Below are 17,655 nucleotides of genomic sequence, written 5' to 3' on the forward strand. Positions count from 1 at the left end.
CAATCCATCCAATTGTTGTCGAGGTATTTACCCATTAAGATTTGCACATTTAGACACAGAGAAGGAAGGAGAGGAAACAAAAAATGAATGCAGACAAAACAGATGCTGCTAACAGAATCTGCATTGCTATTATTCTGTCAGTCTGATTTTTTCTGCTAGTTTTCAGCAGAAATATTATCATTGATGAGAACCATAAATCTTTGCATATTATTTGCCCTTTATTGGGTTAGGTTTACAGCAATATCCCCGCGCTCTCTGTGTCTCTCGTCGCACTTCAAAAGCATCTAATGAAACAGAAAATCACGCAGCAGTCAAATGTGCCTTAGCTTAAAGAAAAAAATATATACTGTTAACAGCAAAAGATCTAAAAGATTATTGATTCATTACAGATCCTTAAAAAGGTCCAGACTATGAATATTAGTTCATTAGTTTATTTACAAAAGGTTTACATATGTTGTTTTGTATGGAAGCCCTAAGAGGCCATAATTAATACATATAATTTACTTGGTTTTCCCATGATTACAAGTTAATTTAATTAGTTTTCTCTAGATCTCAAGTTATTTATGTCATTATCTCAAAATAACAGATGTTGTTTCTTGTTTTTCCAAGAAAATGGGATAATTTTCTTACTTTTCCTGAGATAATGGCATAATTAATTGGAGAATCTTGACAAAACAAAATAATATTCTAGCACAGGGGCCAGCACTGTGGAATCGGGCCTGTCTTAAAAGTAATTTAATTCAAGACAGGTTGTCAGTGTGCCTGGTTAGTTCAGTTGGTAGAGCATGGGATTCTCAGTGTTGTGCGTATGATCCCCATATTGAGTAAATTTTTTATAGACTGCTTCACATGCTGACAGTAAAGCTTGTGCTAGGTAGTGTGCATCCAATCTCACATTTCCCAATGGCTATTTCAGAGGGGTGTCAAGCACCTTTGAAAATTTCTGAAGGATATTTGAAAATGAATCTGTGGCTTGCAAGACACACCTCTGAAATAGCCGTTGGGAAATGAGAGATTGGATTCCCCTGAGCATAGGAATTTCCTCTGCCTGGAGATGCTGCAGAAATGAAAATAAGCGTCCATAGGTTGATGGATGTGGACCAATTGCCAGGACACACACACTCCAGCACCTGCTTTATTGTGAGCATGTGAAACAGTCTCTCAATAATAAATTTGTTGAAGAGGATCAAAAAAGATTATTTTAACAGGTTAAGACAATAAAAAAGTACCATGCTCTACCAACTGAGCTAACTAGGCACACGTACAATCACTCTTAAGTTATCCTAAAAAGAATTGGCCTGATACCAAACTTACTTGACGACCCTTGTACTAGACTATCAATTTGTTTTCTCAAATTCTCAAGTAAATTATGCCTAATTATTATTAGGCCTAATTATTATTAGCTTATCACGAGAAGCACAGTAAATAAAATGTATGAATGTGTGGCCTTTTACGGCTTCCATAGTTTTGGTCCTTTTGAAAAATATTTGATTTGGCTAGTCATTCATTCATTTGGAAAGAATTGTACCACACTTTATTAATTCATTATTATTAATGTATTTCAAGTTAACAACTTCCTTCGTCAATCATCTAAATTGTCATTACCAAAATGTTTCATAGACAACATTAAGTAGCAATGCAACTCGTTGATATTGTATTGTAGTTAGTTATCTCTGCACAATTTTGCAATAAATCAATGATAAAAACCAACTGACATCCAATAAACCTGGGACCCACATCCCTCAGTGGTGCAGTAATCCAGCCTTGAGAAATATATAAATAGATGTTATAAAACACCATTTAAAGCGGCATTCAGATATATTTTGGCCACTTCGGGGTAAGTTGAAAACACTATGTCTGACGTATTATCTTACTTTTACTGTAAGTTGTTTTGCTTACAGTTGAAAACACTTAAAAACAGTTGCCTACTTCCACATCCAGCAGACACAGAGCAACATTATCGTTAGTGTTGACCTCATGTCCAATTTTCACTCTTCTTTTAGCTCTGGTTTGGTCTCCATCAAGTCCTAAAATATCTGCCTCTGTAGCTGCTAGATGTCCCACTTTTGTCACCAGCTACTCGCTAACTGGATCTGTCCGCTGTTTGGTACTGTTGTACAGTGGGTTTAATGAAGTTTTTTAACTAGGTTTGGTTTCCCCTTTCACTCAATTTTCACATCCCTCCCACCCAAACCCCCCTTTTTGTTCTGTATTATTTCAATACAGTTCTATCTGAAAAGCACATAACAAGACAGCTCCCCTACTGGTTCCCTCCTGTCTTCCTGCCACGAGCTGACAGCGGTCTATCATCGTTCTCCTCCATCCATCCATTCATCCACTAGGGGTGGGGGGAAAAATCGATACAAAATAGTATTGCAATATTTTAAATGGCAATATTGTATCGATACACGAATGCCAAGTATTGATCTTTTTGCTACAAAATAATCAAATCAATTGCAAAGTTGAAAAAAGGTAATAAATTGCAAAATATCGCAATATGTTTAAAATCGCAATAATAATGTATCGTGATAATGTAATAATAATAATAATATCGTATTGTGTGGCCTGTGGTGATTCCCACCCCTGCCATCCACGACCCTGATTTCTTCCCTCATCCCTTCATCCCTCACCCTTCTTCCCTTTATTCCTTCATCCCTCTACCCTTACCAGGGACGTGCGCAGGGGGGTTGCTCTGGTTGCCCGGGCAACTGCCCGTTTGCCTTTCCTGACTCAAGTTGCCCTTCCGACTCGCCCTTCCGAGAAAAAAAAATAAAATAAAAAAATAATCGCGATCGCAAAGCCTCATTCACTTCCATTCGGGCACCGAAAGTGAAAGTCAGTAGGGGAAGGGCAAACTCTGTTTAAGTGGCTGCACTGCTGCAGCGCTGCCTGCACGTCAGTCGATTCTGTTCCCTACCGGAATTCCTGTTTCCTTCCTTTATGCAATCATACTACAACAAATCATGCGTGTTTTGCCCAGTTACCATACGTGATACGTACCAACAGAAGTGAATACGAGCTAGAAGCGCAACTGAATGTACGGGAAGCCAAAAGGTTAAAAAAGGATTGTATTTTTTTCCGAAATCTAAGCGTTTTTTTATTTAATATTTTATTAGAAGCGAGTTTTCCCCATCTGTCAATTCAATCTAGATTATTTATTTTCAAATAAAAAAAAAAAGGAAAAAAAATAAAAAATAATAATGATTAAAAAAAACAATAAACAATAATATAAGGAACTCTTTTTCTCATATGTATTTTGGTGACATTTATATTGTTAATACATTTTGGATACTGTGTTTAGTGCCTTTTTTCAGGTCAGAGCAACTGCCCTTCAAAATTCCTGTGCACGTCCCTGACCCTTACCCTTCATCCCCTCATCTCTTCATCCCTTGACCCTCATCCCCTTCGCTCCATCCCTTCATCCCTCCCTCTGGACACTCTGGTCTTTATTGTCGTTGTCTTTGTTAGTGAATCTGAGCTTGTTCGCCGAAAACAGCTGCCTACTGCTGCTGGAATCACAGAAACTGGATGATAGTTCACCTTTAACCTTTAAAATTGATCCACTGTTAATATAAAGGATTGATTGTAGCAGCTTTATATACAGAATAATGAAAAACACAGTAATTATTTTCTGTGTGCCAAAAACAAAACCTGAACAGAGAGATAGTGACAGAGAGATGCCAAGAAAAAGAAAGACCGAGAAAATAAACCTTGTATGTTCACCGTGCGGCACTGGAATCTTAATAAAAGAAAGAAAGCAAGACAAAGGTAAAGAGAGGGGACAGAGCGGGACAGATTGTCTGTCCTGGAGGGATGAGGGAGAGACAGAGTAGAGTTTTAGTATTTGTTGTTTTTCATTGTTTGGGTCTCAGCTGGTAGAGTACAATGTCTTCTGTGTGAGTGTGTGGGTACAAGATAGATGCAGAACTGCTTCACTGGGTAAACACACACACACACCTGCATCAGCACTAAGTGAAACTGCCCTCTGTGGTTAAAATTGACATAATGATCCTGTATCAGTTGATTTATTGGTTCAAATCCACATCTCTTTTTTTTTTATCCCCTGGGTGAAGCAGTTTACTGATCTGCTGTCCCTAATCGGCAGAGCAAGGTACAAACGCAGCCCTGGTGAGAGATCGATCCCCTACGGGGCCACACATGCTAAAATGAGCACTAACTTTGTCCAGCTAAATGGGACATAATATTAAAAACGTTTAATGATAATAAAGTAGCTGTATTTGAATATGAGAGGAAGAGATTCAGAGTCAAACGAGAAACCTCAGGGGATGAAATGAGCAGAGAGAAGAATTAGGTTAAACATAAAGGCATTTTAATGAAAAAGAAGGCATCTTTAGAGACTATATTCTGTAATACATAGTGCAAGTGTTACAGTACTTGATGCATTTATACTGCAACTATGATATAGTGTTAATGCTTACAGGGGAGAGCCGGGGTGATTGAAACACTTTTCAGATATACGTCATTCTAAAAGAAAACGCTAGAGACAGAAACAATTTGTTGATGTGATCAACAATTCACATATGTGTTCTATCAATACCAGGGGCTATCTCAAAAAATGTGTTTTTAATTTGAGTTGAAACGAAAGGTGCGCATTGTTTCATTCATCCCTACTGTGTGGGATGGAAGAAACACAACGATATATATTTTAATTGTTTATGTTATTCTTGTTTTTATAGAAAATTCTTGACAGTGTCCTTCTTCATATGTAATTGTAAACATATAATGTCCCTTTTCTTACTAAAAAATGTAACTGTTAGAACATTAAACCATTAATGCACATTTGGATTAGATCTCAGGCGCCCTTTTTATGTACATCTGCAGCCTGTTACCCTGTGAGTACCCTGGTGGTCTAGCCTGCAACTTAGTGGACTCTGCCCCCCACCTGCAGTATCTAAATAGATTGGAATGGCTACGCGTTGAGATGATGAGCTGATTTTTCGCGGTTGTGGTAAGTACTGTGTTCTGTATGTGCTGAGGTAGTTTGGCATATCAGACTTGTATGGACTTGCGCTTCAATCGTCCCGGCTCTCTCTCTTATTTTTTTCTTCGGTGAATGACACTGAAGAAAAAAATAACCTGAAAAAAACTGTGGGAGTGACTCAAAATGAACTACAGTCATAGAGGCATTTATCATATGTGGCTAGCAACATATCAGGTGGGTGCTGAATGTGAAAGGAAACAGAATGTTGGTACAGTGGGTGAGAAAACCCATAGCACTGCAACATACACGGCAAATACAGCAATACTGCTTCATGTCAATCAGACAGCTTTAAAGGGGCAATATGTGTTCATGAAATTAATCACTTTATTGCCTGTGTGTGAAGAGGTTGTGACCTCACATAAAAACAATCCACTTACTAGGTTTTTCTGTTGCCTCTGATGGCCAGTATGCCTAATCCTACGTGAAGACTCCGGGTCAGAGCCTCTAGTCTATTGATTATAAACCATATACACAGCAACACCACCACAGCTAGTGTTACGCCCCTGAAAATGGGGAGGAATAATCACGAGCGTGAAAAGAGATGTTTCTTCAGCAAGAACTTTTACTATAATGAGAATCTTTTACAAAAATAAACAGTACATACAATTTATACAGCAAAAGGCTTGGGTGCAGAGAATGCGCATACTTTCACTGACACAGTATTTACCTGAGACGTACTGGTAACCTGTAGTAACAACAAAACTGAAGTCCTATGAGATTAACATATTACAACAAAATGCAAATTAGTAGACACAGTAATTAAGCATACAGAATGTAATCTGCCATTAAATAGCAAGTAAATAGCTTAGTGTATAAACAGGCAACTGTTTCCTCACACATTAGCAAAACTACTTAGTTCTTTAATGAAATGTATGGGGTTGATTGTTCTTATGTTGTATGTATGATGCTTTGGTAATATTGTTGTTACACATTCATGCCAATAAAGCTAATTTGAATTGAATTGAAAAATTGAGAGAGAGAGAGAGAGAGAGAGAGAGAGAGAGCGCGCAAGCTCACAGCTTCAGGGCTTGTCCACGACTTCTGAATTGTCTCTTGCAAAATTGTAATCAGTAGTCTACATTTAAATATAAATGTTGTTGGTCGGTGTCTAGTCAATGTATTAACACAAACGGTTGACAGTCGCCGCAAATTATTGAGACAACATCATGACACACCTGACCGCGACACAAACACCTGTCCTCTGTGTGCTGCTGTCTCTGTCCCCCTCGCTGTGAGACACTACTGTTTCACTGTCTCCGGGATGCTTCATTCCCTCTAAAGCAGCTGTGAGCTGCACTTTAAAAGTGAACATTTGTGTGGAACCGTGGTGATATTTCTGTCTGATCACAAGTTTTTTCAGTTTCGGTTTTCTTTCTCTGGTGAAGAGCAGTGCGCTTGTCTCATTGAATAGGCTACAAGTCAAATTATTTATTTATATTTAAAAAATGGGCAATGATCGTCCCATAAAGCATAGGCCAATACTGACATTGGGCTGGCCCAGTCACATCTCTTACAGCCCCCACTCCGTCCCCCTCTGCTCCAGCTGTTTCTTGTGTTGTGGGTCAAAAAAATAATAATTCGCCAAATGCGCGAAAATAACCGATATTTAGATAAAAATAATAAGCTACTGATTACTACATTACATTCTATTATATTTTTATATTCTGAATCACCTACCACCTATATTTTGTCCTTCCTATAAAACTAAAGACATTTCCACCATAAATTGGTGCAGAAAATGTCTCAGAATTCAGGAAATTAAGTGTTTAATTCTCAGAATCTTCAGGGGAAGGACCCCCAGACCCCCCAGTATTTCATTAATAAATATTTTTTTACTTAGTTAGAATTAATTCAGCTAATTTATCATTGAGGTGAAAAGGTCCCATATGCACATTAAGAAAGACTTTAGGCTACTTCAGGCATGCCTGCATGTATGTAGACTCAGCTGGGATTAAACTGTATGAGAAAGGTTGATCTACAGGAGAAACATATCTGACAGCAATACAGAATGCCTGACAGCCTTACTGCATTATATTATTTTGAAATGTCACCTCAGACATTTCCTCAATAAATTGGTGCAAAAAAAAAATAAAAAAATTAAGAGTTTAAAGCCCAACTTTTTCAGGGGGAGACCCCTCAATTTAGTATTATCAGTGTTAATTATTATCAGTAGTAATTGTAAAAATCATAATAAATGTAGGCTATATATATCATTTTCTGTTTCCTCATAAATGTACTTTGGGTAGACGGCAATGGGGGGTGGGGGGTGAAAACATGAAAGATTTCTGGGCTGGCCTAAGCCCCCAATGTTTCAAGAGCCTGGAAACCCCCCTGCCATAGAATGAATCATATGCTTAGTTTTTATTGTTAATCCAGACACATCCCACACAATGATCTTCATCTTGAAGGGCTGAGGAACAGAATGTGGTAACTAAAGTAAGTGAAGTGATCAACAGTGTGCAGGATTTTTTGATTTTTGTATTAGAATACACCTTTATATAAGACTTTCTGGTGCTTTGTAATATGTTCATTCAGACCCAATAACACAACTACAGTATGTTTCCATGTAAAAGAAATAGTATGTTGATTAGTTTAGGCCATGCCTGTTTGATTTGAATAAATTTGCCATTTATAGAAAAAGAATCACCTCTGGCCCTACAAATATCTTCATGAAATGTGGTGTTTATTATTTTATATGAGCCCAAAAATTTATTAATATCTTTTCATGGCATTCCATATGTCAAATTCCTATAGGTGAGGCCTACTTACCACAAAACCCCTGAACACGTTATGAATTTGCAACCAAATTTAGATGTCCCATGCACATGCAAATTTCCAAGGCATTTCATCCATAGGTGGCAGTACAGCAACATGATTCATTTGAATGGCACACACATTATGCATAGCTGAACCAAGTGCCAAGATTCCCAGGTAGGATTTCGTCTAGCAACATGTGTATTTTATATTTCTTTATTCATACAAATCTACTTACTCATGAACTCTTTGTGAATTGTTTCATCCATTAATTCATTACCTTACATGCTTTCTCACTCCCGTGTATTTATTCATGTTAATGTTTGTTTTTTTTGCAATATACATGAGTGCATTCGGTGTGGTTGACTTCAATGCAACATACATTTTAATTTGCTACGTTTGATCAGCAATTTAATTAATTCATCTGTTCGTTGGTTCCATACTTTTCCAACACGATTTAAATTTTTCAGCTGTGATCTGTGCAGGTGTCTGAGAATAACACACTTCCGAGGTCACACATGATGCCTCTAGTGAATGAATCAATCCAACAGACACAATTAAATGATCAATCAGTGCATCTACCTGCTTTTTCAATACTTCCAGGTTGATTAAATCAGTCATTCATGACCAGAGGTTATACAAACTGTTTGATGGCTAACAAAACTAAACCTTTGATGTTTACATGTTGAAATGTGTGTGTTTTCTATGGGAATCAATAAGCATGTTTCCCATTAGCATGAGCAAGACTTTCCTGTTTTCCTGCACTTCTCCCTCTGTGTGTTTCTATAGTAACCTTGGCTAAAATCCAAACAGCCGGTAGGGCCCTCTGAAGGGCACTACACAGGCAAGATGAAAGATTTCCACCAGGCGACTGCAGCTTCCAGGCAACAGATAAATGTGATTTTTAAAGAAGGACATGCTTCCACTGAGCCGAGGAGCGACAGTGAATATCAGGGGACAGTGGCCCATTCCACATTTTTACATTAACTAATAATAGCCTGGTTCCATATAAGCCATATTTACTAACTGCGTCCATTCTGATCAAATCGGAAAACAATGGCTAGCAACAACACACAATATGTAGAAATGCTTTTTTGCTAACAGTGGTGCATTTAATGCCTTGCTGCAAAGCTCTGGTGCTAAGGAGGCCACATTGTACAAAGGAGTAACAGCATAGGATTGATATTTTGGCACTAGCTTGAACTTAACTCCATTTCATTCAGACTGAAAAAATATGTCATTTCAACACCATATCCATGTCGAATTGTCATTGGGCAAGATACTGAACCTCAAATTGCTGCCGATGGCTGTGCCAACGATGTATGTGTGTCTCTGTGTGTGTGAATGTTAGTTTCTTCTTGTAAATGGGTGAATGTGACATGTAGTGTAGAGAACTTTAAGTAGTCAGAAGACTAACAAGGTGCTGTATACAGTATCTCACTAAAGTGAGTACACCCCTTACACCTCAAAGTAGTGAGTGTACAGCTTGTATAACAGTGTAAATTTGCTGTCCCCTCAAAATAACATATCACACAGCCATTAATGTCTAAACCGCTGGCAACAAAAGTGAGTACACCCCTAAGTGAAAATGTCCAAATTGGGCCCAAAGTGTCAATGTTTTGTGTGGCTACACCATTATTTTCCAGGACTGCCTTAACAAAGCTAATAAGGTACAATAGTTTCCTCCATTTTGGACTCCTCTGGCTGTCCTCAAAGATCAACAAGCAACAAGTTCACTTGACACAGCTTTACTTTGCCCAAACAAACCGATGCACTGATCGCAGTGATTCCGCTGAAAGGAATTGAAGTTGCAGCAACATGTTTTTATACTGGTGTGACCAGGCCTTTAGGCTGCTGTACTCGGCCCAATAAGAACAAGAAATCCAGGTGAACCGAATAAGTTAAGTCAACTTTGAAGACCCGACAGAATTTATGCATCGTTCAAGCAACTTTGTAACAACAACCAAATGCAGATCAGAACCCCTTACCCCTAGCTTAGTGTCTGGGATGGCAAGACACAAAATACTTCATTTTCAGGTGCAGCAATTGGAAAAACCTAAGAAACCTACATTTATTAAGAAGAATTTCCAAATTATCAAGCACTGTACTAATGGTGTTGTGCCCCTCAGAAGTGCTTTGAAAATAAATCAGACAAATAAAAAAGTGAGGATGATGCAGGTAGGGTTATTATTCCCATGATCACATCACTGTTTATTCTGTTTCCTAGACATTCAGTTTGGCTTTTAAAGCAGCGACCGGTGAAGGAGTATAAAGCTGTGAGCATCAGGGTTTCTGTTTGTTCCCTGAAAGATTCATAAGCGCCACATCCACATGAATCATTCACTAAGGATATGATTGTCGTAAACATGAAGTGCCATCTCTGCCACCGTGTGCTGAAAAATTTATGGTTTTTAAGGCATAAATTATGACACGGCGCTTTCCCTCTGCTGGGAAAGTGAGACAGTGACCAAGGATCACACATGCACACAAAACACACATGTTCACATGTAGCAGAATTAAAGGAGCAAAGTGTTGAATAAGACATCCTGAATTTAGACTATTACAATGGAGACATTCTTTATTACAAGGAAAGACTTTCCAGGAAGTACCAGTTTCATACAACTTTGGCCTTATTTTCATAGTTTTATCCACAATTTTCATCAGTAATAATGACATTGTGCTCACCAAGTAAATTGCTGAAATCCGGGAACACAAAACAAGGCAAACAGTAAAATGATTACCAAAACTGTCATTATTACTGACATTTCAGATGCGCTGACATTCAGCTTTACCTCCAAAGTGGTCTAAAGCTCTCTGAGCTAATGAACTATCAGTTTGCAAACTACGGATAAACTGTTAAAACCTGTCCGATCTTCATCATCACTCCCTTGTGTTTCTCTAGTGTTTGTCGAGTTAGTAACATGCATTGATTGATTGAACAAACTAAAATCAACCAAACTGCTTTTGTTTAGGAGCGTCCAGTAAAGTTGCAATATGTGTCACTGTTCAGTTTGTGAGGTTTGATTAAATCTACGGTGATGAAGTCATTTTACTTTATCTTTGCATTTAAAGTAGAAATTTAGGAACTTTTGACGATCATTGTGATACAGTGGAAAGCACTAACAGTGATCACGTCTGTGTGGGTCAAACTAATCACTATAAGTGACAACCAATTTTTTTTCTTTTTCTTTACTTCTCATGCAGACTACCATCCAATAGACATCTGCATATTTATTACATGAATATAAAGTAATGGAGCGTACATCTTCTCTATTTACAGAATTTTATCGACAGCACAAATTACTGTACATTAAAAATTAAATTACTGTACTGTGGATAATTCAAATACTGTTTATAAAGTATTGCCTACTGTAGTTCAAAATAGTATTAGGCTGTATCAGGAATGTCAGTAGTGCAAACAGGCTACCAAGGCACAGCTTGGCAGTGGTTTCAGTGTATTTAAAATTTTAAAATAAACTATCAGTGCTGAGTTGGTAGCAGAGTTTGAAAACAAATGTATCTATAAAATATTGAGATTTCTACCCATATGCTGTCATATATGAAAAGACCCAAAATGAACACTGTGAGAGGACTACTTGATTACCTGAAACCAAATATTTAGATAGAATTTGATTAGGAATGAGTCTGTCCCAAGCTTTATGATCCATATAAGCGGCTGATCACTGTAAGTACTTTCCACTGCACTGCCATTTACCCTGATATTTTTATAACGAAGCATGAAAAGTTGATACCTCAACATCTCTACTCTCTGATTATGTGGCACGGCATATCATCACAGGAGAAAGAAAAAGATTTTTTGAATTGTGAGGTGCAGGAAAAAATGTGTGAGTGTTGCAGTCTCACGCAATGACCTCATTTGGATCCTCGTGGCCTGAGGGTAGAAGCTCTTCCTGAGCCTCTGAGTGATAGCTTGGTGTATCCGGTACCATCGTCACAACTGCAGCAGGGACAAAAAGCCTTATTCTTGCAGCGCCTGGTGTAATAATCCTTTAGACTGGGTAGAGCGCCACCTACTGTATGTTCAGCCGAACTCACCGCTCTTTGCAAGTCCTTGTGCAAGTCCTGTTCGGTGTTGTTTCTGTACCAGGCAGCGATGTTCCTCATCAGGAAGCTCTCATCAGTATTTGCTGTCCTCCTTCTCCACACAGGACCTGTTGATATTGATATTACCGGCTGTTTCTTCTCCCTTATCAGCTCCTTAGTCTTGCTGACGTAGGAGTAGGTTGTTGTCCTAACGCCAGCGGGTCATGTCCTCTACGTCCTTCTGGTAGGCCTTTTTGACCAGGCGGCATCTTCTGTTGATCGGTTGGGACAGTAGGCAAACTCTAATGGGTCCAGCATGCTGGGTTGTGAGGAACGGATGTGATCCTTGAACAGCCGTTTGAAGCACTTTGTCATGTGGTAGTTATTCTGGCAGCACAGGAGTGATTGTAGACTTCTTGAAGCACGTGGGTACGACAGACTGAGGCCTGGTTCAATGTCAGTGTGAACACGGGCACTAGTTGAGGACTCATTCAAAATTAGCCTGACTGTCCTCAGGTTTGTTTTGGATCTTTTCTTTTAAACTTAATTCATGCACGCACACTTAGTGAAACAGATCATTTCAATTTTTGAAGTCAATTCCTTTCTCTCCCTCTCCCTCTCTCTTGCACGCACACACACACACACATTCCACTATCCCCTTGGGGACATCTCATTGACATAATGCATTCCCTAGCCCCATACCCTGACCTTAACCCAATTGTAACCTGAACCCTAACGCCAAGTCTTAACCCTCGAAAAGCAGTCTATGCCTGTGGGGGTAGACTTTACAGTCCTCATCAGTTAGTGTGCATTCATGCTGAAGTCCCACCGGGATATCAAAACATGAAACACACACACATATTTCAAAATGAATAACTGAAACCAAGGGCCCGCAATGATAACGATGGTAATGAGAGAGGAAATGTGTGTGTGTGTGTGTGTGTGTGTGTGTTCCTCCCTCTATCTTTTTCTCACTCTCACTGCCAGGTCCTGATTTGTTTTTCTGGAGAGTGTGTGGTCCTATCTTTGTGAGCATGTTCCTGTCTTTGTGTGTGTGTTCCTCTCTCTCTCTCTCTCTCTCCCTCTGTACATTCGGCCCTCACCTCGAGGCGAGTCGATCCTCTTACAGTAATACCATTGCCTAATCTCAGAGGCGTATCAGAGGGAGCTCAGAGCGCTCAGCACTAATAGGTTCACACAAATGGGATCTAGTCAAAAAACCTCCCAATCCTCCTGCCACTGTAAATATGGAGAGCATTATCTAAGTCCGCCTGGAGGCCTCCGATGTGGAACTGATGCAGATTTGACAGAGAGCCTGCGAGATAGCAGCCAAAAAAAAGGTGATTTAACATGCTGTTAGCAGTGTTACAGCAGTAATATTATTGGTTGTAGGGATGAATCAAATAAAAATCCAACTTTTAAAACCCAGATGGAGACTGATGTCATTCATACAGGGTTGCTTTAAGGATTGGAAACCATTAAATGCTAATGTGAACATTTTAAGGTGCGTTTAAGGTTTAAAATTAAGTGAAATTTGCTGCTATTCCATTAATTTAGAGTCTGTAAGTTAGATCTTACCAGTTTTTCTGCCTTCTCTCAGAGGTAGAAAGTAGACCAATATTTTCTCAGTACTAAGTTTAATTTTGAATTACTTCAACTTTTCAGGAGGAAATATTCTTCTTTTTACACCACTACGTTTATTTCACAGATATAGTTGCGAAAAATACCAATTCTTACATATTGTTGGCTTAAAGGCCCAGAAAACCCTATTTTTAAATGGGTTGCTACATGACCACAACATTTTCTGAGTTCAAATGAATGATAATGTTGCTCCAAAAGAGCTGCATGTGTAAATAATCCACACTGTGTAGCACAGCAGCAAGCAGTGTTCACAACTTGCTTCTGCTGCCCCCGAGTGTCCAAGCAAATTTGTTATTGCAGTTTTAGTAGATAATACTTTTCTTTTTGCACTTTTGATTGTTCCTTATTTAGTCATGAATATTTAAGTTATACATATTTTATTATTATATATATTTTAAGTTATCAGGGGCTTTAAGTGCTAATAGTTTATTCAACAAATTATTATTTGATGCAGCACGTTTCAGATAAGATCATTTATCCATCTTCTGAATTAATTTGTCTCTGCAATGAAAGCTGCTCAAGTCGGTGTGTAGGCCTTCCAGCTTCAGAGCGGTTTCGTTTGTGTTAACTCCCATTCAGCATGAGTACTGTGTGTGCTTTCATGGTGGCTCTGTGTTAGTGGTATACAATTGTCTCAGTGTTCACATAATGAGACATTGTTCAAGTGGAGAACAAAATCCAGGGCAAACATATGACAGCTGATACAGACTTTTTATGTCTGCAGGAGATGAAGTTTGATTCTTAAAAGGCAAGAGATTCTGGGTTGGTGAAATGACACAGATTGATCTTTATTTATTTGTCACCTCTACCCATTCTATTGGGTCTGGCTTATACACTTCAAAGCCTTTTGTATCATAACTTTTTATTATTTGCCATTTTATGTTCTGTTTTTACTAGCAGAATGTAAAACCTATCTCTATTTGAGAGAAATTCAGCATCAAAAAGGAAACAAAATATTGGATCTGCTGCGTTTTTATGTAATTCAGGGGGGTACATGTTATCTTATTCTTCTGTAAAAAGTGTGGCTGCAAGTTTGGAAGCTTTATACTTTATAAAACATATAAAACTCCCACAGCAGAAACAATGCTGATTAAAGAATACCTGCATATTATTGTATCTTGTATATACATAATAAATAAGCACAAACTAAAAATGCCAAAGCTTGTGCAGAATGAAGAAGCTCTATAAAGAAGGACCTATAAAGAGATTAGATAAAAAGTACATGTGAATTTCAAGCTATCACTCAAAGATGTACATTTAGAATCTGTAGAATGTAATATGTCTAGTATGGCTTTGCCCAGCTGCATGTGCTACTCGGGGCCCAAAAACATCTAAAATATAAAGTAAACATCTGATACATTGATGCAGTGGGAACTATGTCTGCTTGGGGAAAACTAACATCCCCACTAAGTGTTGAACAGCCATTAAATTGCAAAGTCAGGTGAAGATGCAGGGATATATGAGAAAATATGATCAAACGTGTTGTTGTTGAGATGTTTTGGTGCCCTGTGAGGTGCCATCCTCTGTTGCTGCAGCTGAACTACACACTGATGTTTCACTAGAGTCAGAAACTAACCAGAGCAGAGCTGAGACAGGCAGACACAGTCCTGCAGTGACACCCAGAGACTCCAAACAGTACTGCTTCATTAAAATACACAGTAGGCCTACTGTAGTTCACTATAATACACTGACAGACTAATATGTTTAACCAGTATATTAATACATTATCAGTAAGGCCCGAGTGTTTACAGTCAGAAGAAGGCGCAAACATACATTTATACAAACCTGAATTAATGCCATGCCAGAGACTTAAGCTTTTGTGGCTCAATGCTCTGCTTTTTTATTAAAAAAGAAAAATCTAAACACATAAATACATAATATTGTTCATTAAAAATATTTTTTTAAATCTTCCTCAAATTCAGTATCTTAAAATTATTTCTACTCTTGATGGCTGTATAGAAAACAATTATACCACATGTAGAGGTCACAATTTTTGACAGCAACAAAATGAAAAGATTGATTAGAAATGTATTAATGCTGCATTGTTTCCTTTATATTATTTAGTTGCTTTGCGAGTGATACTATGAAATTTGCTAAACTGCAGCCATTGTGGCCATAAGCAGAAACTGAGGAGATGTGGTAAATTCTAAATGTTTTCAGCTCTGTGACATCCTCAAAGTAGCTCAGAGGACAGATGTCGATGTGGTCATGTTGCTCGACTGACTTGTTATCTGCGGGAATCTGATCTGTTGCCTTACATCAGGGCTTCTTTTGTCAATCAGACGGACAAGCCCTTTGAAGAACTTCTCAGTGTTCCTCACTGCTGACGCACCTTAACATCTTTCTCTCAGGTCTAGATTCTTCGGCTGGATTTTATTTTCTCATTGTGACGAGAGCAGATGTTCTCTTGAAGCTCTTTCGAGGGGTCGACCAGCCTGTCTTTTTTCAATGGCAATGAAACTGTTCACAGCATGAGACCAGACACTGCAGACAGGACTTGAGAGCTTTCTTCCAGTGCAAACATCACAGGCCACATCTCCAGCCCCAGCGTAGCAGTGATCAGCCGGAGCAGCTTGGAGTCCTGTCTTCTTCAGCTCCTCCACTAAATCTACTAAAATGGTGTTTTTCACCAGGGCAGGCCTCGAGGTCAGTCGGCTTTGAGGAAAGCTGTGGCTTTTCTTCTGATCCTCTTTTTCCCAGTAGCCTTTAAAACAGCTTATGCTGTAGTTGTGCCACTGAGCCGTTTTACCTCTCAGACAAATGGGCAATACTTTTTTATTAATAATATAAAAATTATTTTAAATATAATTGGTTAGCACTGTCACCTCACAGCAAGAAGGTCGTGGGTTCAAACCCCGGTTGCCCCGGCCTTTCTGTGTGAAGTTTGCATGTTCTCTCCGGGTGCTCCGGCTTCCTCCCACCATCCAAAGACATGCAGGCTAGATTAATCTGTGTCTCTAAAAATTATCCCTAGGTGTGAGTGGTTGTGTGGCCCTGCGATGGACTGGCGGCTTGTCCAGGGTGTACCCCGCCTTTCACTCAATGTAAGCTGGGATTTGCTCCAGCCCCCCGCGACCCTGTACGCAAGATAAGCGGTTGATGATGGATGGATGAAATTACAAGACTCAGCTTTAGTACATAGTGCACGCTCAGTCTAGCAACTGAGCTACCAGCGCGCAGTGATCTATATATATACAGTATATACTTTTGACAGATCTGTGCAGGGGGCATTAAGCAGGAAACGTGGACTGAATGGGACTGGCTGTAAATGAAAGCAGGGAGGTGGAGCAGGGGATGAGCTTTGCATCATGTATTTGACACGTTCAGTGGCGGTTCTAGACCAATTTTATAAAGGGGGCCAGGCTGAGGCCAGTTGTTTTGTCAAAGGGGCACATTCAATCCGGGACAAAAGAGACAAAGGCAATGTTCAAGCTTTCAAAATGTCTTGTTTAGTATATAATGTAATGTTTTAGTAACTTACAGTTATTGTTTTTAGTAACAGGATCTTTTCAGTAACTTAGTTATAGTTTTATTAAATTACATTATACAAAAAAAACCATTCCTGTTAACTTTAGCTCAAGTTACAGTACAGTCTTTGATGCAACACTTCTTTGTAAGGCTTAATGAACTGTAGAAGCTCTAGTGTACTAGACATTCTCTGGATCAAAGTTTGTATTTTGTATCCCACTATAACTTTTGAAACAACAAACTTCTCCACATTCACCTCTGTTTTTAGTCCCGCGAAGTATTCACAAAATTAAATACTTAGGCCATCATCTGTGCATTATACTTTCATTAATTATGAACAGTGTCTTGATGTTGATGTTACAGCTCATGTAGAAACCCTGCCTCAAAAAACAGGCAGTGCTGGGGTTTTATTACCATGCCAGGGACAGGAAAGCTTTTTTAAAGTGGACCAGTTGTTCACTTTAACTGGTAAACCTAAGTAATGTGTAGCAGAGTGCATATTGATGTATATCCCAAGCTGAGTGCATCATTGGTAGACAGAGCAGTCAGATGATAAAACAGAATAATTCAGTGGATTTTGAAAATAACTTCATTAAGTCTTCCTGTGAAGTTTGGCCTAACAACCTGTCAGGAAAGGAGCAAACTAAAATGTCTCCTGCTTTTTCCACAACTGACATTTTGAATTAAGCAGGAAAAGCCCAGGTGTTACTAATAAAATTAAGGATGGCTCTGTTCTATTCAAGTGT

The sequence above is a fragment of the Micropterus salmoides genome, unplaced genomic scaffold (genome assembly GCF_014851395.1).
Source record: "Micropterus salmoides isolate LMB-PRFRI ecotype aquatic unplaced genomic scaffold, ASM1485139v1 Ms_hic_scaffold_20, whole genome shotgun sequence".
NCBI lineage: Eukaryota > Metazoa > Chordata > Actinopteri > Centrarchiformes > Centrarchidae > Micropterus > Micropterus salmoides.